The following is a 23,383-nucleotide window of genomic DNA, read 5'->3' on the forward strand; positions in this document are numbered from 1 at the left end:
TGCCCGCGCACGTTGGACCACAGTCCCGTCCGCTGTGGCCCTCAACGACAACAGCACCTCGCTGCAGAGAAGGGGGGTAGGGGACAACCTCAAGACCCTATACAGATTCTTAGGTCTTTTTCGGTAAAGTCACGTAGGTAAAAAATTAAAATTAAAATAAATAAAAGTAAAATAAAATAAAAAATCACGACGTTTCGGAGGCAACACAAGCTTCCGTCTTCAGGTGGAACCGTCACAGCACGCTTGCTGTATTTTTTACTTGATACAGCTATCGTGCTGTGACGGTTCCACCTGAAGACGGAAGCTTGTGTTGCCTCCGAAACGTCGTGATTTTTATTTTATTTAACTTTTATTAATTTTAATTTTAATGTTTTACCTACGTGACTTTACCGAAAAAACCTAAGAATATTAATCCTTGCAGTCACGAAAGCTTCAAATCTAGAATTAATACCCTATACAGAGCCCGGACCGAGAGATTATGTTTGGCCTACTTTGCCATGCTGGCCAAATGTCTCAGAAGAGTCGGGAGCAACACTTCCCCCCCACCTCTCCACCACCCTAACGTGACCAGCCAAATCGACTAAACACTGTGGTTGTACCCGTTTATGCTGCTGGGTCGACAGAGGTGAGAGGGCATTGAAGGATCTGTGGGAGATAGAATTGTAGTGCAAATTGAGTGTGCTGACCATTTTACACCTTGGCAGCAGCATCCCTGCACTGGACATGCACAGTCACAATCCCTATGTGATGCACAATGACCTTCGATTAGCACGGTTGGCTACGTACGGTGTGAAAGAAGTTCAGCAGCATACATACATACATGCAGCGAGCACATGAAACATACGCCCCATGACAGTAAATGTCTATCCGGATTGTCCAGAAACGTCCAATTCATAGCCGGTCAGACTGCAGTCAATCAGTCGATCTGAAGCTGTATTTGTGCCCGGGTGAGAGGCCACTGGGATTATTTGTTCCTCTTTCAAAGGGGAGATGTGTGCTACAAGGGCATGTAACAAGAATAGTAAGTTGATTGCGCAGAAAAAAAAAATGCAACAATCATCGACAAATCCTTAAAAGTGAAATCAAGATTTTGGTTTTTATCAACAGTGGTGGAAAATTGTAATTGGCACAATTTTAAATAAAGACGCCGCAACGCTCACCAGGACAAGCGGACTGAGAAACGAACGGACGGACGCATCTCATTCATACGAGGTGAGACGGAATGATGATGATACAAATGATACAAAAAAAAAGCCACTTGCCTTCCAATTATCCGAGCGGTTATTGCAGTTTGGCATCCAAAGGGATCCGCTTGAAATTGGGGCGATATTGTTCCGTGTTCTCGAAGCGTCGTAGATGAAGGAACATGGTCCAAAAATAAATCCACCTTTAAATAGTTTGCACAGATGCATCGATAGAAAGTGAACACAAAGTTCAATCCACGTTATTCAAAATTTTAATCATGAAACTATCAGGCACGGTAGCGTATATCTGTAATCTAGTGAGTGTGGCATGGGGTTGGTGATTCATGCACGGATGGAATCATGGCACGTGTGAGATGCCCATCTGCTGGAAAAAAAATTGCGCATGTAACGCAGTGCAGCAAGTTGTTTGCTCGCCTGTTTTTCCCCTTCACACGTAAATATTTCCTTGAAAACACATCAAATGCATTGGTCAGACACTGCAAGCAGGACTCCCTGTAAAAGGAGCCTTGAGACTCACTGAGGCTTTACCCAATAAACAATGGAATATCACAACATTAGCAATCATATAGATGCGTTATATGGGACGTTGCAAATGAACGCGTCTTGCTGATTTATATGGGCCCATGCTGTTATGGGGAGCGGTAGGGTAGCGATGAGCGCGCTGCACCACGAACCGGCAACCCGGGTTCGATTCCCGCTCACGGCCAACACCAGTGACGATTATCTGAACCGGTCCCGAGCGTCTCCTCTGTCGACTCAGCCTCAAATGAGTACCTAGTGCGATGTTAAAACTTCGCCACTGGAGAGACAAAGGCGGCCCGGCGTGGTGCTGGCCAGCCATCCCCTCTTGTAACATTCCAGCCTTCATAGGTGCTCGCACACAGCACTTGCCCCACCAGTCTGTCAAGGCTATACGGGGGATCTTTGTCTTTGTGCTGTTCTTCGTCTTTGTGCTGTTATAAACAAAGACCGTGGGTTCAAAGATAGGGTTCAGCTGCTCATCATTAAACTGGGTTCTTAAACTTATGTTCAAGACTAGGCCAAACAACCTCGAGTAAAGGGCCTACCACCATCAGTGGCATTATAAATTAATTGCAGGGATGTGCCTTTCCCTTCTGTACCTCTTAAGCAAATTGCGTTGATGCCTCAACCTGGTCACGAATGACTGCACGAAAAAAAAAGCCTCATCACTGTACAGTTATTCCAGCTCCGTGACTTATTCTGTAAATAATGTGTAGTTATTTTTATTTCAGCTGAGCGTTTAAAATGGGTGTGTGTTTTGTGTGTATATATAGCTGACAGACTGTGAAGCAGTCTGTACCGAGCATGGCCGTGTAAATGAGGTCCATTCAAATTACTCCTGGGGCACTTCTACGGTGTTGTCTTTTGGGGGCCGTTGCCTCTCACTATTCTTTGCGTGTAATCACGGTTTGCCGAGTACAGAATCCAAAGTCCCAGAACACCAAGAGGCCAGCGAAATAAAACCAGCACGCTTCAAGTTGTAATGGATAATAGTTAATACGTTTCTTGAAATGAGCAAGGTTGTGAGACGTTGGGAAAAGAGATTATGGGAGGGATTTCCCAAAAGCTGAGTAGCGCGAGGGAGGAAGTATAAAGAGAAGCGATTGTGACCTTCCGTGTAAGTGAATGGGTGAGAGTGAATGGGTGAGTGTGTGAGTTGAGGGGGGGAGGGAGTAAGCGGGTGAGAGAGAGTATTGTTGTGACCTGCAGTGTGACTGTTCAGCACAGTGTGGATGAGACGAAACGGTCATTCTGGCAGTCCTCAACATGGGTGGTGGGAATCTTCGAGTGAAGTTCACAATGAGAGGCTCTGGTGATTGCGGGAGTCATGGGAGGGTGCGCGCAGTGGTGAGATGTTAACTCCGTTGTCCGGTTTGCAGGAGGTCGTGGGTTCGATCCCGATCCCGACCCTGTCGCCCGTATGTTTGCAGTTTGTGTGTTCTCCCTGCGGTCGCATGGATTTTTCTCCGGGTCCTCTGGTTTTCCTCTACACATTTAGAATCAACATGCGTTTGGAGTATTTGGCTGCTATAAATTTTTAACTGCAAGTGAACATGAATATGACTTGCGGCTTGCAAAAACGAAGGCTTTAAAAATGGAGACTTGATTACATTTTGAATTTACCCAAATAAAATATGTAAAACTTAAATAACGCAGCATTTTACTCCTGCCCTTTGCATCCCATTTGCATTTACGAACCGCCGCTGTGCCCGTGGCGCTGAAGGCAACGTGATAAATAATAAATAGGACGGTGATCTTACCGTGCAGAGGCATGCGTGCTTTCAAGCGATCCAGCCATGGTTTTCTAAACAACAACAAAGGAAGCAAGCCGGAGGACCAAGGCTATTGCATGAAACCATTTGTTAACTACTCTTTGGTTCTTTCGGTAAAGTCTCGTATAAAGATAAAATAATAAATTAAATACTAGCATACGACGTTTCGATTGCAACACAAGCAATCAGCATCAGGTATAAATGAAATAAAAACACAAATCTAGTATACTTAGAAATGTAATGTAATACAACAGAGAGTCGGATAACATAACAGTCAACACCCTACCTGGTTGATTACGTTCTTCCTGAGAACGCTAAATTTGAGAGAGAGATAAAACACAGAACCAGAGACATATAGACAGACATATAAGCAGACAGATATCACAGAGATGCATAGAGAGAGAGAACAAACATAGGCACACATTTGTTAACTGCCATGCGTGAACATGCTTCCTTTGCAAAGCATAATAATTAGTGCTTTACCGCGGTACGGTACAAAAAAAGCACATGCGAAATTCTGAACGATGTGGCCTTGTGATAACGTCACCCAAGAGTAACCCTGTGTCCCACGAGACCTCAGAAGCGTGGACGATGAGTGACCGCCGAGCAGAAAATAATAATTGTTCACAACAACAAAAAACTGAAATCGTCATCAGGTGGGACAACCACAGCAACTTCAGCAGTTTTTCCTTGCTGTGGTTGTCCCACCTGATGACGATTGCTTGTGTTGCGATCGAAACGTCGTGATCTATTATTTTTCAACCTACGTGACTTTACCGAAATAACCAAAGAGTATATTTTTTTTATAATTAGTAACGTTTTAGGGAATGGCCCTTCTTCATAGCACGTGCAATACATTGTTAATCTGTCCTCACTGACCAGCGTGGTGAAGTATGGTCACTTCCATCATTGTTATTGTACAACTGTATGTTTATTTGTTGAACTGCTTTCGCATCGTACGTAGCCAACCGTGCTAATCGTAGGTGCGGCAAGAGCTCTCACCACCCAGCCGCCGGAAAAGCCCTCTGTACCAGCGTGCACGGCACCCTCGTGTTCACCTTCTGAAGCGCTCGCTCGTCACCGTAGCGTGCGCGATGACTACCACAGCCACCACGTGACTTTTCTTTCGTGTTGTGCGCGGTGCTTGAAGCGCCACAGCGCGTGGATTTGTAGCGTTTATATTCCATTTGTTTGCTGGTGACTGTGTATTTCGAATCGAAATCGCCTCCAGTGCTGTTGCTGCCGGCGGCAATAAAAGTTGTTTAAAAGTCAGGTCTCTTCTTCTCCAGGCTGAACTGAACTCGTAACTGCCCTTCCACCCGTTTAATCTGCCGTTCAACTCCCTTACCCTGCCCTTCAACTTCACAGCTACCAGTTTTATCTGCCGTTCAACTCCCTTACCTCGCCCTTCGACTCACTGCCTCGTGGCTGTCCGCTGATGACACTGCACATCACACCCACAAGCTGTCGGGGCGAGGCTCCGTCCACTCATTGGTGCTGTTGCCATTCACCGTCAGCACCACGAGTTGGAGGTCTCATCCCTCTAGTTTCCCGTTGTTGCGCCAAATCCTTTACCGCATAGGCCCTCGATTCCCTTCGGGGCCGTCCATAAATGACGTCACCCACCTAGGGAGGGGGGGGTCAGACATTTGTGACGATGTGTGACGAGGGGGGGGGCGGTTGAGAAATGTGACGTCACATCAAAATGCGCAACTTTAAATAAATATAGAAAACACGTTCTACTTAATACAAATGGGGCGGGGGGAGGCAGAGGTTTGTGACGCTGTGTGGCGAGGGGGGGGGTCAAAAATCGACCAAAATCGCGTGACGTCATTTATGGACGGCCCATTATACACGAGGCACTGTCTACATAAGGATTGCGCTCCACTAAACAAGCTCACCTAACAGAACAAACTCAACACATTCGTCAATAGCATTGCCTTATTCACAGTACATCAAAGGTTCTGTGTCTCAGAGACGAAGATTGGGAGACTTTACCTCAACTTTTAAACACGCAAAGAGAGGGGTTCATAGGGAATGTCTCTTTACAATACGAATCTACGTCGATATTGGTCAAAGCGGTCACATTTTTGAGAGCTTTATTTTGTGAACACATTTTAATTGCTCCGTTGTGATTAGACTTTGTACACGATGTGTAAAACAAAAAGTGGGACGTTTGAACCTTGATTTCTCACAGGAAATCCTCAAAATCCTGTAACGTCAGTCTAACAAAGACTGCACTGAAGATGTAAGACTCAGACGCGACATTTCACGCGAAGTGGGCCGAACAATCACGCGAATAAAAGAACGACTTGTCAAGTGATTATCCATAAAAACAAGTTACATTAAAAAAATGTTCAAAATGACAGGTTGCACGACATGCGCTGTAATGTTAAACATTAACTTGCACGTAAAACTCAACGGCTAATTCGCAAAGCCCTCAAAGACGCAATCTCCCTCTCTCTCTCTCTTACTTAGTTACATCCGAATTGCCTTCTGACAACGCCGACAGCGCTCGTGTGCATCACGCGTGACACGTTCACCCGCACGACACCCACCCCCATCCACCCCCTCGCATCCCACGTCGCCGTACGGGGAGGAATGAGGGTCCCTCCACCCGGAGCCGCTGTCTCTATTTTTTTGTGTGTAATGCAGCCCGCACGAGTCTGGGATGTCATCCCTCTAACGGTTCAAACTCAGGGGGTGGTGTTAAGCGACCCCTCGAAATATAATGCCGAGCTCAATTCTTTGATGCACATAGAGAACGGGGTCCCATCGGCAAGCGTTACGCTACTCTGCTGTGTTGATTTTCTTGGTCAAGATTGGACACATTTTTCACGGCTCTGTTTGTTCGCAACAAGAAGTGGATTCCACTATCGCGATGTTTATAGGATTACTCTCCCGATATATTAGAAATTAAACATGGATATGTCACAATTGTAGTTTTTTTGGCGAAGCATTGGCCCAAATGTGAATGGTTTTATATTTCAACAACAAAAAGTGGATTCCTTGATTCTGTTTTGGCTTAGGATGCTATACTCTGGATAAATGGGGATATTTCACGATTATTTTTCACTTAGTTCTTCGGCAAAAATTGTCCAAAATGACATCGTTATTTTTAATTGAGAAGTGAATACCTTTCTTGCCTTTAGTCTTACTACGCTATGTATAAAATAAAAACTTGGAAATTTAACAAAACATTTTTGCGCACAAAAAAGGACACCTGTCATTATTCGCAAAAAAATCGCCAACTTTTCATCGTGCTATTTTCTAATGAAATGTTTATTACCAGAGGTGTGGACTCGAGTCATGTGACTTGGACTCGAGTCAGACTCGAGTCATGAATTTGATGACTTGCGACTCGACTTGGACTTGCATAACAATGACTTTGTCCCACCTATGAGATGTGGACTCGAGTCATGTGACTTGGACTCGAGTCAGACTCGAGTCATGAATTTGATGACTTGCGACTCGACTTGGACTTGCATAACAATGACTTTGTCCCACCTCTGTTTATTACTCCGTTGCCTTTAGGCTTATTTCATATAAAAAAAATTAAACTGGGAAATGTAAATATTTGTGTTCGCGTGAAAAAAAAAGTTTTTTCGGAAAAATGCGCCACATTTTCACCGTGTTATCTTGAAATATGAATGAGAAATTTCCTAAAAATGGGAAATTTTGCGAAAATATATTTTCACACGAACAAAAAATTCGACGTATGCTCGAGCCAAGTTAATCGCCTAGGTTGTCACACTGCCCTCGGGCCTCGTCGATCACGTAGTTTACTCACATGGTCAAGTCTGAGTTGGGGCCAGTGGTTCAAGCATATGGTCAAGTCTGACTTTGGTCTAGTGGTTCACACGCACACGGTCGAACCTGTGTGTTGGAGGAATGTGGGCAATTCCACATCCCTCTGATGTTGCCAAAATTGGCTTCATCGCAAGAATGCATGTAAGTATGGTGAACTTCTTTCGCACCATACGTAGTTAACCGTGCCAATCAGAGGTGTGGGTGGAGGACAACGATCTGAACACAAAAATCACTGGATCTGAATAAAACACAATGCGTCCCTGAGGTTGTTTCATCCTTTTTTCTTTTCGCATTTGTGTTCATTTTATTACTTTCGTAAGGTATGCAAAGACAGGACACTTGCATACTTGACTGAGCTTATTTGGAAGAATACTGTCATGGATTGTTAATGGACAACTTGCTGCCATGTTTCAAAACTCATCGCAAATCATGGCAAGCGTCTATGTTATACGCTTTAATTGCACGTTTATTATAGACGCAGTGCATTGGGGCAGGACGTGATAATAGCACTGGTTTGTACAAGAAACCAGTCGAGTTACACAAATAAAGTAGCGTCCCTCGTTTAAAAAAAAAACATATGCTTGGCCACTAAAGGGTTGATTCGGAATCATTGTTGGTCATCGGTTTCCAGTGGATCGCAGAGCCGTTTAAGATCCACCACAATGGATAACGAAGATTGGTGTATTTTTTGTTTAACGCGTAGCAGGCTTCCGCGACCAATATTTTTCATAATTGAGGTTTTTGGGTTGTAACCCTCCACCACCCGACACAGCCAGCAAGGTTTGTCACGTAAACGACGCGCAAATTAGTTTACTACTTCAGCCCGCCGGTGTGTTGGAGAGAAAATCCACAACATTTACAATTTGAGTAGTACGACACTTCGCTGGTAATTACATCTACCAGCATCATCGCGCGATTTGCCCGAATAGTAATTGTTGTATTGGCGACCACCTTTGTAGAGCATTAAAGTTGTAGCTTTTAGAAAGCAAGTTGCAAATAATGAATTCACATGGTATGAGTATATTAGTACATCATGGTAAATTACATGCCAACACAGGCTATTAAATCATTCCACTTTCTTATTTTATCATAATGTACTTAAAATAAATAAAATAAAATCCCGCACGAAAATTCTAACAAACAGTCTCTGACATTTTACGCATTCAATTACGCAGGCACAGATGGTTGCACATTGCCTAACAACATTATCATTACAAACTGCAACATTCCTGCAGCAAATGAATGCATAAAACATACAAAATGGCATTATGTCTCATCTTCAGAAATGCTGATCCGCGCTATTCTTTAGAAGGCAGACCGCTGCAGTGGTAAGCTCGCTGAACTTGCAATCCAGAGGTCACCAGTTCACTTAGATTTCCCTACACGGCAGCCTAATCCAATGGTGCAAGTTCCTTAAATCACCACCGCCTCTGCTCACCCAGTTAGTCGATCGACAGGTCCGGGTATGGTGGAGGTAACGCATAGATTACTCCCACATCTTCATAGATGTCGTGGCCAGTGTTGTTAGAGGGGTGGTTCTCAGACTTGTTTTGGTCCATGGACCACTCAGCCGATGGATACATTTCCGCGGACCGCCCGAGTCCCCCTAACGATTAATACTAAATTATTAATATTACCGGAACAAGGATTTTTATGGGGGGGGGGGGGCATTTATATATAGGGGTTATAAACGTTGTCATTATTGATAATTGGTTTTTTACCCTTCTATCTGGCAACAAAACTGACACCTTTTTTTACAAGGAGTCATGTTTGCATAGACCACAATACCTGCAGTCATAATGCAAACAAAAAAACATAACTCTGATCATGTATGCACTGTCCTTCAAGGACAGTGCATACATGATCAGAAACAGAGCAATGCCCCCCTTTTACTGGCAAATGAGGTTCCAATGGTGTTGTCATTATTGTCCGGATCAACCTGCATTTGCATCACAGCCCCGCGGACCACATGGAGGCCCATCGCGGACCACCGATGGTCCTGGGACCCACACTTTGAGAACCACCGTGTGTGTTCGAGTGACCCAAAATACAATCCTGATGGGCCATGTGGAGCTCCCTCCAGTGGAGGCCCCCTGGCTAGCAGTGGCGTGAGCGCGACATTTGCAGGGCTGCACCTTTACCTCTGCTGTTCATTATAAATCCCGTGGCCGGCAGATGTGAAACACTCGGCTATTTTTTGCTCCTGCCTTTAAGATTACTGGCACAATTAATTAGGGTAATTGATGGCGGTTTAATGCAATGGCTGACACATGGGAAAGCACCACTGAAGCCTCGTTCTAACACCAGCTGTGACTCAACACTGCCATCAAATAAGCGCTGTGTGCTATTAAGGGGAAAAAAATATCGGGCCCTTTGCCAATTCACCGTTGGTTGAAGGCCGTATTGGTCACGGGGTTTTGTTTGACCATACTTCACCACATTTGAACCGTGGGTTGGTGAAAAGGATAACAAACAAAAAAGATTGGACACATTTCTTCCTGGCATGCATCGTTGGAATACCCGTGACGAGATGAACGTTACACCTCCTCCTCTACCGGACGTAGAGCAGGGACGCTTCGAAATTCTTAAGAAACAGAGCAATGCCCTCCTTTGTCAATTTACCGCCGAATAAAGGCTTTCACACGCCGTGTTGGTCACGGGAGTTTGTTCGACCATTCTTCGTCCTCGTCAGTGCCGGTTGGTAAAATGGGGCAGTGGATCCCAGGAACACATTCAGATGTCACCTGCCCACCGTTCTTCGTCATAACCAGGAGGTGAACTTGGCTTGTCAGGTTTATAGGACAGGGCTACATAATCACTGCACATTCCAATTATTTGTAATTGTTACTTTTACCATTATTTGATATTTTACTATTATGTATTCATCACAGATTAATATCTAATGCGTTTCATTAATTATTTCGGAAGTACAGTGTCAAAACGTAGCAGAATTATTTTCTCGAGGAAAGTGTGAAAACTCATTTTTAGAAAGATTTTGCATCAGGATATTTCTGTACATTGGGAGTAAACCGTCACTCACGAGGTCGATAGTACTCAAATGTCTACACAGGCAGGTACATGAGCCCACTTACTGTACTGCCATCACTTCACCACCTCGCAGCACATTAATTTATATGTGATCCACCGATCCTTGCGCCTAAAGTATTATATTGTAGGCATGCGTCTGTAAGCATTTATACATATTTGTTTTGTTTGACTTATCCTCAATATCACCACCTTCTTCCTCACCTCCATCTACAAATCCCATACCCTTATGCCTTTGTTTGGCCCTTGGAGCCCCAGGCATCCCCATCAAATCCTCCAAAAAAACCCTCATACCACCACCAGCACCAGCACCTTCAACCCTCTCCCACTCTCTCGCTCATCCTGGGTCAATCTCACAGCACATTGCTCAGTGATGGATGGCTTTTGGTTAAAAATTGGATGCCGGCAAAATGTTAGCGAACCCGTGATGTAGGGCATACTGGTGGAAAATAAAAGCCATTCCAGACACGGCTAAAGCTATTTCAACGAACCCACCGCTGGGAATATACAGTGTAAGACTCCTAATGCAATATCATGCTCTGGGGATGGCAGCAAATGTGTGACAATAAGAGGGGTTGACATTTGAAGACGATAGGAAAATGTTTTTTTTGTCCTGGCAATTAGCGGAGCTTGATGGAAATTTGAACGGTAACATATGGGGTGGTGGAAATCACGTAATGTTATGAATGTGTACGTACACGCGTACACACATGCAACATTGTATAGACACACTTGTATAAATATAAAATATCCAGTGTGCATTTGTACGGCTGGTTTGTTTTATCCGGTTTGGTGGCGCATGGGGTTTGAGCGCATGTCTCACAATCAGGTCGTGAGAGTTCAAATACCAATCGTAGGTCAGCTCAGCTTTTCATCTCTTCTGGGTTGATAAAATTATTACCACTTTGTAGGAAAGCCAACAGCTGTTGTTGTTGTTGTTCTAGGGATAGACTCATCCCCGCCGTAGGAATGTGGAATGTAATACACGGAACCAGATTTATTAACAGGCCACAAATACTACCCCCGCTATAATCATCATCAGCCATGGTTAATCCACTGCTGGATGAAGGCCTTGCCAAGCTGCCACGACCTCTCCTGTCCTTGGCTACCTCTTCATCGTTATAATTTATAATAAGAATAACTACACACATTTTCAAGAACAACTATTTAAAGCCCTCCCTTAATCCACTGCTGGATACAGGCCTCGACCAGGCCTCCACCAGGCCCGTGCCGGTTGTGGGGGTTGTTTTGTACTCATGCACACTCATGAATAATGTAATGTGTCTGTGGTAATGTTGACAAATCTTTCCCGAGCAATAACATTTTTAAAATTCAATTTATAAACACACACACTCGAGCACTTACGCTGCCCATTAAAATTCACTATATGTGACATTTGCACGAATCACGCGTGGATGTTTACAATGACATATATCCTCTGTTTAGCTTAATCGTCTATAGACCTTCGGCTAAGTACTGTTAGCGAGCACCTATTAAGGTCTGCGCGATACGCAAGGAAGGTGGTGTGGCCATCACCACGTTCAGCAGCGTTTGTCCCGATATTTACACACCCCAACGGTCACTCATTTGAGGCTGAGTAAACCTAGGGGTGGCCCCAAGACCAGTTCAGCCATGACTCACCGCTGATGTTAGCAGTGGTCCGGAATTGAGACTCGGCTCACTGGACCTGCGGTGAAGCGCATTAACCGCTGTGCCACCACTCCCAACAAGTACACAATATTAAAGAGAAACGACCAGGGATGGAACTCAGGTCGCTGAGCTTGTAGTTAAGTGTGTTAACCGCTGTGCCACCACTCCCACCAGCCCCCCCCCCCCCCCCCCCCCCCATTGTATACACAGTACATACCCAGACACTAATGCACACTTCTACAAATGGCTTTTTTAAGGCGTGGATTGATGCCGGAGAGGTCACAGATGACTGCCATCCATGCGTGAGACGCGGGGCAATCATCCTGACGTTCAGAAATGTCGAAGAGCAACGCTTAATGGATTTATTGCATGGAGGACCTTGCTTAAATCTGCTTCTAAATTCCCAGAGCGCTCAGACTATCGACAGGAAAAAAGAACCCAGCACAATACACTGGAGCCTTTCCCTTCACCCTCACTACATTGAGTTCATAACTGAGCCTGCATTTCAAGCTCAGAATCCCATTCCCAATAGTTCCACAATCCGTGTTATGCCACGTTATCCGACAGATTAACTGGTCCCCGTCACAGAAATGTATAAATTCTACCACGGGCCCGAGGCTGGACATTGAGATGAGATGTCGGTCCATCCTCCTCGTTTATCTGGGTAGACTCTCTGTGACCCCTGCTTGTCTCTGAAACAAAGGTCAACATTTCATTTTATTAATGACACAAAATATGCAAAAGTATCGCGTTTTCATGGGTTTTAACCCATTCGGAACATGGTTAGAAATAGTGTCACTCACTGCACGACTCAATAATACATTTGACCAAAAGATATCGAAACAGAATTTGACAGCAAGTACAATCCATCGCATTGTGTTTCAATATTGTTTAGCTTATACGCCTGTTTGAAGCAGCATGTATCTAACATGCATGGACTATTATAGATTATTGTGACTCAATGACCGATGCACATTCTAAAATTAAGTTCTAGAAAGGTGATAAAGCTGACAAATCGGCACAATTATATTCGATACTAATCATTACAAAAATCCCGCAAAAAAATTACTCAGGCCCAGATGTTGATTGGTGCTATTTATATGGCAGCGTGAATATGCCCTCTGTACTTAACACAAAAAAACATAATACGCAATATGCATTATCAGTGAACCAAGTAATTTGACTCGTGAGATCTTACCTGTTCAAACAAAATAGACTTGAAACTCCCGCATAATGTGACATTAAAGCCAAACGAAAGTGGATCAAACCCACTGTTGAATATGAATATACCACATGTGACTGAACAGTTGGTATGCTGATGAGAACATTGGGCTTACAAATACGTGCGAATGCCACACATCCGACTCGCAGGAGACTGCAGCATAGGCCAAAATGTGACAAGGTCACGTGTGCGAACGGGCTATGGAAAATGACAGTAACACCATCGCGCACAAAACGGGTTGCAGGACAAGAGGTAAGAGCGTGAGCTGCTTTAGACACGGGGACATGCGCCACTGTGTGTGAGAATAGAGCGATGTCACGCGAGAGTTATGACACAGTAACGGGTTCGTGAAAACGTCGGACATTTGAAACATCGATAAAGAAACGACAGTTGCACTGTCACGCGCAAACACTACAGTCGGTGTGAGCGGTTAATCGGCGAAGGAGCGGATATGTGACAGTCGGATATGCGATGTTGCACTCGGTTTTTGTGTTTTTTTTACGGTGGGATTTGCACGAATGGCAGCAGAACGTTTGTACTCTGAAAGAATCCTACGGTTACTTTGTCGACATATAAAAGTGGGACGTGACTTTTAGAAGAGACATCACAATACTTATTTGGCGAGAAAAAAAACCCATTAAATATCTTGACATTGTGTGCTTGCTTTACACGGTCACAGATTCTAGTAAATCGATCTCTCACGGCGGGATAAGAAAAGAGAAAGCCAGAGCACTCTTTTGTTAAAACTGTCATGTTTTTCAGTGGAAGTCTTGTTTTGCTTCTCGCCCTCTTTCTTCATGGAGACCCACGAGCACTTTGGGAGCAAATGCGCTCATGTGTACTTAGGTACATATGTTGAATTTATTTCGCACCGTAAATAGCTCACCATACTCATCGGAGGTGCGGGTACAAGGACAATACACTAATCACGAAATGGCAGTTCTAAAGAAATGAGTTTTCATTCTAGATTTAAAAGTGCATAGCTCCAGTTGCTTCCTAATATCAGAAGGAAGAGCGTTCCAGACGGCCGCAGAAGCGGCCGTCTTTGTTCGATGGCTAGCAGCCAAAAGGCACCGCGAGGATGACCGGAGTTCGCGTGATGCTTTATGCTCCATGACGAGATCAGCATCAAATTGTCAGCGTGAGTCCACGATTCTGGTCAGGACCACTTTGCATTTAATTTAACTGCCGCCTCTCCATTTGCGTCGACAAGCAACGGACGTTCACTTTTGCAAATGCGATGCAAAGGAGACAGCGTCTAAATATTACGCGTTTGACATTTTGCAAGCAAATCCATTTGCCCGTTACATTACACAAACGGCGTGATTTACATGTCGGTGACAGTCAATTGCTTTTGGAGGTGGATCGCATAAAGATGACTCTGCTGAAACGCAAGTATGTGGAACTCGCATGCAGAACTACGGGGTGGACTATCAATGGCAGTGCAGCAAGTAGCTCGATGCTATGCACCACGTGAGAGTTTAAGTATTGTATTTTATTTCATCTGGTCAGGCCCACTGAGCTGTATTGCTCTTTTTCAGACGCGAACCGGCGATCACAGATGATAGCCCAACGAAGTGGCTTATAGTGTGGACATTTACAGCAGGCAAATTACTCTAAACGCGTGTTTCTGCACGTGGAGGGAAACACTCATGAATAATACCATGATGAATTCCTTCATGCAGGGAGAACACATATGATGGAGTGGACTAAGCCGTGCGTGCTTGCCTGCGAATGACAATATTACCTCTTGTCCGTATACACGTGTTCTGGTTTGCGGGAGGGAGACATGCCGGCTCACATCTATTGACAGTTTTCTCCAGGTCCAAGGCTGATTGCTTTGAAACTCCCATCAGTCTCACTTTCTCTGTTTGCAAAACACAAGCACATAAGAGAGAGGCAGCATCACTCGAATGGTAAAATAATTTCACATTCAGCCATCGCTCAGAATTCAGGTCTCCTAAAGCGGTGCAGGCGTCAAAGCCAGACACGGAAACAAATGCCAACCAATTAGAAAAATACGGTTTCAAAAGTTATTTACATCACGCTGCCACTGGGGAAAATGCGCAGCCCTGCAATCGCTCGCTCATTCCACCGCTGGCGGCAGGCCCTCCACAAAAGGCATCCGTAGAGAGAGCCCCTCTCGAGGGCATTTGGCCTACTCTTCCACACCGGCCAGACTTCTTGGAATAGGTGGGAGCACCCACACCTTACCGCACCATACGTGACCTGCCAATCGACTAAAGTGAATTACACCCATTTATACCGAGGGGTGAATAGCGGCGGTGGGGTCCGGAGATTCAAATGAACTGTCGTTTCATCTGCCACACCGGGAGATCGAACCGGCGACCTCGGGATGGCATGTCCGGTGTGCTGACCATTACACCAGGCCCAGGAACGGTTTCAGACATTCGTCACTGATGTTTGCCGTGAGCAGGAATCAAAGCCGGATCACTCGGGTCCCCAGGGTTTCACTTCACCCCCCCCCCCTCTCCCCCCTAAAAACACAAAGAAAAAAAATCTCCCATATAAGCCTTAAGAGACTGTTGAGGAAAGTGCCGTTATCGAGCACCTATGAAGGCTGGCACGGTGGGTGGCCAGCACCACGCCCGGACGCCTTTGTCTCCCCAGTGGCGATGTTAATACAGGCACTCATTTGAGGCTGAGTCGACCTACGGGAGGCCCAGAACCGGTTCAGAAAATCAGGTTTCGCTCTCCACCAAATTCCCACACAGGCACTCACATGCAAGAGACACATGCAAAGCCTAACATTCAGAGGGAAAGGAGAAGTGATGGGAAAACATTGATTTCAAGAATTCAGCTTTGTCCATTCTTGACCTTTAAAGTCAAAGTCAGTCGATTCAAGGGAGAAAAAAAACGAATTCGGTCCAAAGCCACACGAGAATCGATTCCATCCTTCAGCGGTACAGCTGGATTTATAATGTAATGTATAGCAAGCGAGCTTTCAGGCTGCCTTTATCTGTAATTGATGAGGCAGCCGCTGCCATTTCCTAAGCCCGTGCAGCTTTGAAACCACTTTGGTAATCACATGGAGAGGGCGAAAGATCCACAAGCACTGCCCGTCTATTTTTACGCACGACTGTACGGCGTTACAAGCATGGACAACGTTTAAAATAACCGTGGCATTAACATTGCATTCAGGAATTATTACACTTCAAGATGATGGCTGGTGATACGTATGAAGAAAAATAAATAATAATCCCAAGCGCCGGTCTCAACATGTTTTTCATTTGTCGATATGCCTTGCCCCTGCGTATGTCCCTTTCAGATGTCGAATCTTTTAAATTTCCATTTGCACATTTCATGGCATAACAGAGCATTACAATTCATATTGGAGTGGCGCTAATAAAAAAAAAAGCATTGCATAATTTGTCAATGGTAAAATATGATAGTGCTGTCAGAGTCTTGATGAAATTGGTATTTTTTTTTTGCTCGCTGTATAAATGTAAAAGATAACCTATGGGTACGCACACTGGCAGTCGCAAAATGTTTCATTGGGATTTTTTATGAAGAAAATATGAGATCAGTTCAGGCGTGCAAGAGTGAGATAAATTGCAGCATTCCCAGGATCAATTGCAGCATCCTTCATCGAGCAGTGGATAGATATTGGCTGCTGACGATTATGATGCTCTGAAGAGAATGCATTAATAATGTGATATATATATAGATAACATGTGAGACAGAGCAGTTTGCAAAGTGGCTAACACACTGCGTTTAGAATCCGGCGACCTATGACCCACACGGTGTGAGAAAGCCTTCATCCAACAGTGGATTGACAAAGGGTCGTATCGTATACGTACGTACACATATACCCCAGTCACAACGCACCAATTGCCCTTCATTATCCTATTGTTGCGTCCGTTATTTAACCAGAGGATAGTCCGCAAGAGATGGGTGTCATTTGCAATGACAACTTGGTCAATTGTAATTTTGCAACGAGGCAGTTGGATGTATAAACATTGCAGGACGACTGTTGGAAAATGCAACGATTTCTCGATGCACACCCCATGCCAAAAGGCGCAGGCTCCTCTTGCAAATGAGGTTGCAAGGGGTATTCAACGTCCGATTACCCCGTAGACGACACATCTTCTTAATTACCAACGGAAGGGTAAAGGGAAGAAAATGCAATCCACAATAACGAATTAGCCAAGCGTTGCGAGTAGCCATGTGCCGTGGTGTACGCGCATGCATGTGCTTGTGTGTCACCAGATTTGTACAAATGTATTGACGCCGTGGCAAGTTTATGGGTGGCGCCTTGCTTTCTGGAGCATATTATAATCCAGAGAACGCAGTGAATATATGTTGTCCATAATAGAGGTTTTTTAGGGTTAGATCGCGTAAATATATAAATGTGTCGTTAAAACCCTCCACCACCCGACACGGCCAACTAGTAAAGGTTGTCACGTAAACAGAACGTGGCCAATTCGTCACTAGTACAGCAACACCGGTGTGTTGTAGAGCCAAGCCACAACATTTACAATCTGAGTGCGACGTTTCGCCAGTAATTACAACTAGCTTCATCACTTAATTAATTACTGGCGAAACGTCGTACTCAGATTGTAAATGTTGTGGCTTGGCTCTCCAACGCACCGGTGTGCTGTACTAGTGACGAATTGCCACGTTCTGACCACCCTTACTAGTTGGCTGTGTCGGATGGTGGCGGTTTTAACGACACATTTATATATTTACGCGATCTAACCCAAAAACCTCTATTATGGATGATATTGGTCGCGAAAGCCTACGTGTTAATACATGTTGTTTTCCCCTCGGGAGAAGTGTTATTGATGAACGTGTTTTATTGTGTGTGAGTAGACCACTCTGAAGTAGCATCACACATTATTGTCCTGCTGGGTAAATATGAGAACGATTATTATTTTCCACACTGCATTTCAGATGATCACCTAGCGTGGCAGTTGAAATCGCGAGGCAAGTATATTTAATCTCCTACCACCCCCTCCCTCCCCTCCGTTTCCTCCAGCAGTATCAATGGGTTCCATGGCAGTCAGTCGTAGGCAGATCGCGTGTGGTGGGTCAAACATGTGGGTACTCCTACAGCTTACAAGAAAACGTTTTGGTTTAGCCATGTTTGTTTGTTGTAGTACAGAGTTAGCCTGATAACTTTAATCTGAATTATCTTATGGTTGTTATTATTCATAATCAACGTTTTTGGGTTTACATCGCGTTATTTATAAATGTGTCGTAACCCTCCACCACCCGACACGGCCAATCAGTAAAAAAGTGTCACGTTGACAAAAGACAAATTAGTTCACTGCTTTAGCCCACCGGTGTGTTGAAGCGCGAAACCACAACATTTACAATTTGAGTACGACGTTTCGCTGGTAATTGCATCCAGCGAAAGCCTACGTGTTAAAATGGTTGTTATTGTTTGACCTGCATCCCACTGGGATTTTTGCACACAGCGTTGAAATGCGGTGATTTTTTTATGGAAGACTTTGCTGTTTTTTCCTGGATTTTTCTGTTGCGTGTAGTCACTTTAAGATGTTTCTTGTTCGTGTTTTTGTTTGTTGCGGTTGCACCCGAGTCAAGAGCCGCATGGCTCACAGAGTTATATACCTAATACATTAAATAAATGAAACTGACAAACTGGCCAGCGTGGAAGAGTAGGCCAAAAACAACTCGCTTAACCTTCACTGCAGACGTGCACCCCTTTGGTTCTCGGTCGGTAAACAATATATATGTCAGTAAATACGTCGATTTGATAAAAACAAAGTAATTGCACTTACGTGCCCGTACTTAATTTGTGTTTTCGATGATTTACCTTTTAAATAAAAATCTGGCCATGTCGCGCACCTCCCCCAGAAAGGGCATCTCGCACTCCCAGGGGGTGCAGGGAGCACTCCCAGGTGAAGAGCCACTGCTCTCGATCCTCACTCCTAGCAGAAGCCCTTCCAGCAGCAGTGGCGGTGAGCAAGCGATTGCCAGGGCTCCACCTCTACCTTGACAATTGTAAAAGACAGATGCGTGCTCTGAGAAGTTAAGCCAATGTAGCCTCACACACAGCTCAGTGCCACGCACTACGATTTGCATTGTAATAGGCGCAGGGCGTTACACAGCACAGGGGTTATTTTAATATATATAAAACAGCGTCATCTGAAATGTGCACCCATCAATGTTTTCTTGTTCCCCCCTCTCTCCTCTCTCTCCTCTGGTCGAACCGGAAAAGCCCTCTGTACCAGCGTGGACGGCACCCTCGTGTTCACCTTCTGAAGCGCTCGCTCGTCACCGTGGCGTGCGCGATGACCACCACAACCACCACGTGACTTTTCTATTTGTGTTGTGCGCGGTGCTTTTAGCGCCACAGCGCGTGGATTTGTAGCGTTTATTCTCATTTGTTTGCTGGTGACTTTGTGTATTTCATATCGAAATCGCCTCCAGTGCTTTTGCTGCTGGCGGCAATGAAAGTTAAATTTCGATTTGAAGCTTTCGTGACCTCAGGGATTAATCTTCTTGGTTCTTTCGGTAAAGTCACGTAGAAGGGAAATAATAAAATAATAAAAATAAAACATAATAAAATACAATTCTCACGACGTTTCGGCCACAACGCAAGCAGCCGTCCTCAGGTGAAGAACAGGTGTGTCGGAAAGACAGCGTCTGAATGAACACTACCAAGCATGGCAGCGAATATTTAAGCTGGGTTAGGGGAGGAAGGGCGCCTTGACAAATGAATTTGCATATCAACAGAGGAATTTAGCATATTTATGAAAAATGCAGATATGGGATTAGTCACTACTTGTGGAATGCGTAGGAGGTGGGGGGGGTCTCAAAGTCATATTATGCCCGTGCATTATGTAGGATTAGTAGCAACAAAGGGAGGAGGTAGGGTTAGCAGAAGGGCAATGAAAGTTCTTTCAAAAGTTGTTTAAAAGTCAAAGTGTCCTCTGGTCGAACGTGTGCACGCGCGCGCGCTTTAATCAAGTGCGTTTCAGACAGGAAATGACGTCGCAGGCGCACGACATGTGTCTCGACGACTGCCGATGCGAAGATGTTAGGCAGTCGGATATTTTATTCTTTGCCCCAAACATCGTCTGCATAATTCATTGGCGGGCCTTCCTCTCTCTCTCTCGCGCTCTCTCTCTCGCTCGCTCACGGCGCAGCCCCTTGGCCGATCGCTTTGCTCAACGCCACGATGCCCTCCGCTAGAGGGATCGCGAGAGGGAGCCTCGACAGATGATGGCCACCTTAGCTCGGACGCATTCACGATCTCAGATGTGCCCTCTGATTATTTTGTTGTTTTTGTTGAGAAATCTGAACGGTACCCATGGATTTGCAATACAGAGGTCACCAGTTCTATCGCCCGGAGTGGCAGTTGAAACCATGAGCACCTCTGTTTTAATACTCTTTGGTTCTTTCGGTAAAGTCACGTAGGTTAAAATATATAAATAACAATAAAAATAACAAAGTGAAAATAACCAAATTAAATCACAGCCACAGCAAAAATTACTGTACTTTTGCTGTGGCTGTTCCACCTGATGACGGAAGCTTGTGTTGCCTCCGAAACGTCGTGATTTAATTGAGTTATTTTCATTTTATTATTTTTATTATCATTTTTTGTATGTTTCACCTACGTGACTTTACCGAAAGAACCAAAAAGTATTGATCCTTGCAGTCACGAAAACTTCAAATCTAGACCTCTTTTTTTTATTAAATCCCCCCCACCCCGCATCTTATCACCCTGCAGTATAAAAGGGTGCACCCCGCTTAGTCAATCGGCAGGTCGCATGCGGTGGCGTGAAGTGTGGGTGCTCACACTTGTTCCAAGACACCTCCGTACGTCGCGAAAGACGTTCAACATGCATACATCTCGGGCAGGGTGGAAGAATAGGCCAAATACCCTCTATAGGGGGCTCTCTAGAACTCCCTCAAGTGAAGGCCCTTCTGCCAGCAGTGACATGAGCAAATCATTGCATGGCTGCACCTTTACCTTTGCCACTTAGAAGGGGCCTAAGATATATTTGAATCCAACTTGTCACTGACGCTATCCATGATTGGGAATTGAACTCGAGTTGCCTCCAATCGCAGCACGGTGCATTGACCATCGTACCTAATATGCACACAAAAAAAAGACAAAGATCCCCAGTATAGCCTGTAACAGACTGTTGGGGCAAGAGCTGTTACCGAGGAGCACCTATGAATGGGTGGGTGGCCAACAGCACGCCCGGCCACCTTTGTCTCCCTCGTGGCGATGTTTCCACACCGCACCAGGTACTCATTTGAGGCCGAGTCGACCTAGGGGAGGCCCAGCACCAGGCTCAGATAATGAGTCACCGGTGTTGGCCGTGAGCGGGAATTGAGCCCGGGTCGCCAGGTTCGTAGCGCTAACTGCTGCGCCACCGCTCCCCCTCGCACGCACCCGCGCGCGCGCACACAGAGACGCACGCGCGCGCGCACACCCGTGGCAAACGCATACGGACCTGCACACGGAGGCGACGACTCTCTCAGGCTGGCCCGGGCTCACATCTCGTGACCTGCACAAAGACTCGGCGGCGCTGGCAGCAATAATTCACTGGAGGGTTGATAACAAGTCGCTGATGAATGGGCTGATAAAATGGAAACAGCCTCGCACATTACACTGACGAATTGCATCAAGCGCGAGGCGACTGAATCCATTACAGAATAATTAAGTGTTGAGGCTTTGCCAGCATCCTGCATGAAAACTCGGCCCTGATGCCGCACGTTGCGTTTAATTTATCGCTCCCACAATGGCCGGAGATTAAAAGCAACAATTCTTAGGCATTAGTTAATGAAGCATTATTCTAACCCACGCAGCTGTAAAACAAGCAAAAAAAAATCTGTAGGTTTTTTGATGGCATTGCATTTGTTTTTCTTCTCATTTTAATTGATCAGCCGTGTTCTCGTTTTGTAGCGCGAGCCTTTGCCCAAACGTGATTATCTTAAACAAAAAAAAGATTTTAAAAAATATCATCGAATTATTTAATCAAAAGGCAAAGCTCTCCCGCTAAACCATTGGAGCTAAATGCACGGATCGTTCTTCGTCAGGCCACTTAAAAGTTTTTAAATATATACAACGTATATAGGGGATTTAATTTAAATTCCTCGCTGTGATATTTCATGGTCAGACAGCGATAAAAAAAATGTATTATTATAATAGCAGATTCATTATTAACACGAGACCCGATGGCCCAGTGTTTCTGCATTAATGAAATCATGATCGGCAAATAGTGTGATGTGGTCGAAAATGAAATTAATCAAAATTTGATTTCATATATATTTAATATACCCCCAAACACACATTATAGGCTTATATATCTTTTTGGAAATTACACTTTACAGCGACGGCCGGTGCTTTTTATTATCCCCCTGTGGAATTAACAATATAAAATGTGCCAATCTACCTATTGAATTTGTAAAAAAAAAAAACACATTTTGTAAAAGAGCTGCGGAGAACAGTAGTGGAGGGACAGCAGCAGCAGCAGCGACAGCGGGAAAAAACCCATCGTGATATCTTCTCTGAATAGCTGCCTTGAAAGCTGCCTTAAGAGATTTAGGGGGCTCATTTACGTCACGTCGCTTTTGTCTGCCACTCACAATATCCGGGGAGATGTTTTGTGCAAATTTGTTGAGCTTCTGTGTCGGCGCGGGCAGAAGCAAACCAAACTACATAATAAATATTTGAAGAAGAAGAATAAAACGATTGCAAATCTGGCAGAGTGGTGAAATTTGTGAGATGAATCGCTAATTGGGGAGAATAGGCGCCTAGCGAACAGTGGCGCGCACCCACACAACGCTCGCTCGCTGCGTCTCTTCCCCCTCCCAACGTCGCCCTCCATCCCTTCCTCTCGCTTCAATAACACACTCCATCGTACAAGCCTGCATACAAAGGGTGTCACAGCATGCCCCCTCAAACTGAATGAGCAATGCAGTTGATGTGTTCTTGCGCCGCGCTTTCAATGCCACGAGCTGAAAAGGGGGGGGTGGGTTGAAACTGGATTAATTTTTAAAACAGGCCCTCTCTCTCTCTCTCTCCCCTTCACAGCAGTTTTTTCTTCCCTCCGCACCACAAAAGCAAGGCAATGGACTAGAGGAAGGTTTTTTTTGTGGTGTTGTTGTTGCTGCGTTAGGAAGAGACGTTGAATTTGAAATTTGACGTTGCAAAG

General features: G+C 44.9%; 1 long non-coding RNA gene across 1 annotated transcript; it reads right to left on the minus strand.

Moving 5' to 3' along the window:
- Positions 1-12,624: 12,624 nt before the first annotated feature.
- On the minus strand, positions 12,625-21,749 carry LOC144946033 (uncharacterized). The gene is made up of 3 exons (XR_013639742.1): positions 21,680-21,749; positions 14,974-15,093; positions 12,625-12,696 (listed from the first exon to the last, which is right to left on the minus strand). It is a non-coding gene; the product is annotated as an uncharacterized LOC144946033 (long non-coding RNA).
- Positions 21,750-23,383: the final 1,634 nt, after the last annotated feature.

The sequence above is a fragment of the Lampetra fluviatilis genome, chromosome 39 (genome assembly GCF_964198595.1).
Source record: "Lampetra fluviatilis chromosome 39, kcLamFluv1.1, whole genome shotgun sequence".
Classification (NCBI taxonomy): domain Eukaryota; kingdom Metazoa; phylum Chordata; class Hyperoartia; order Petromyzontiformes; family Petromyzontidae; genus Lampetra; species Lampetra fluviatilis.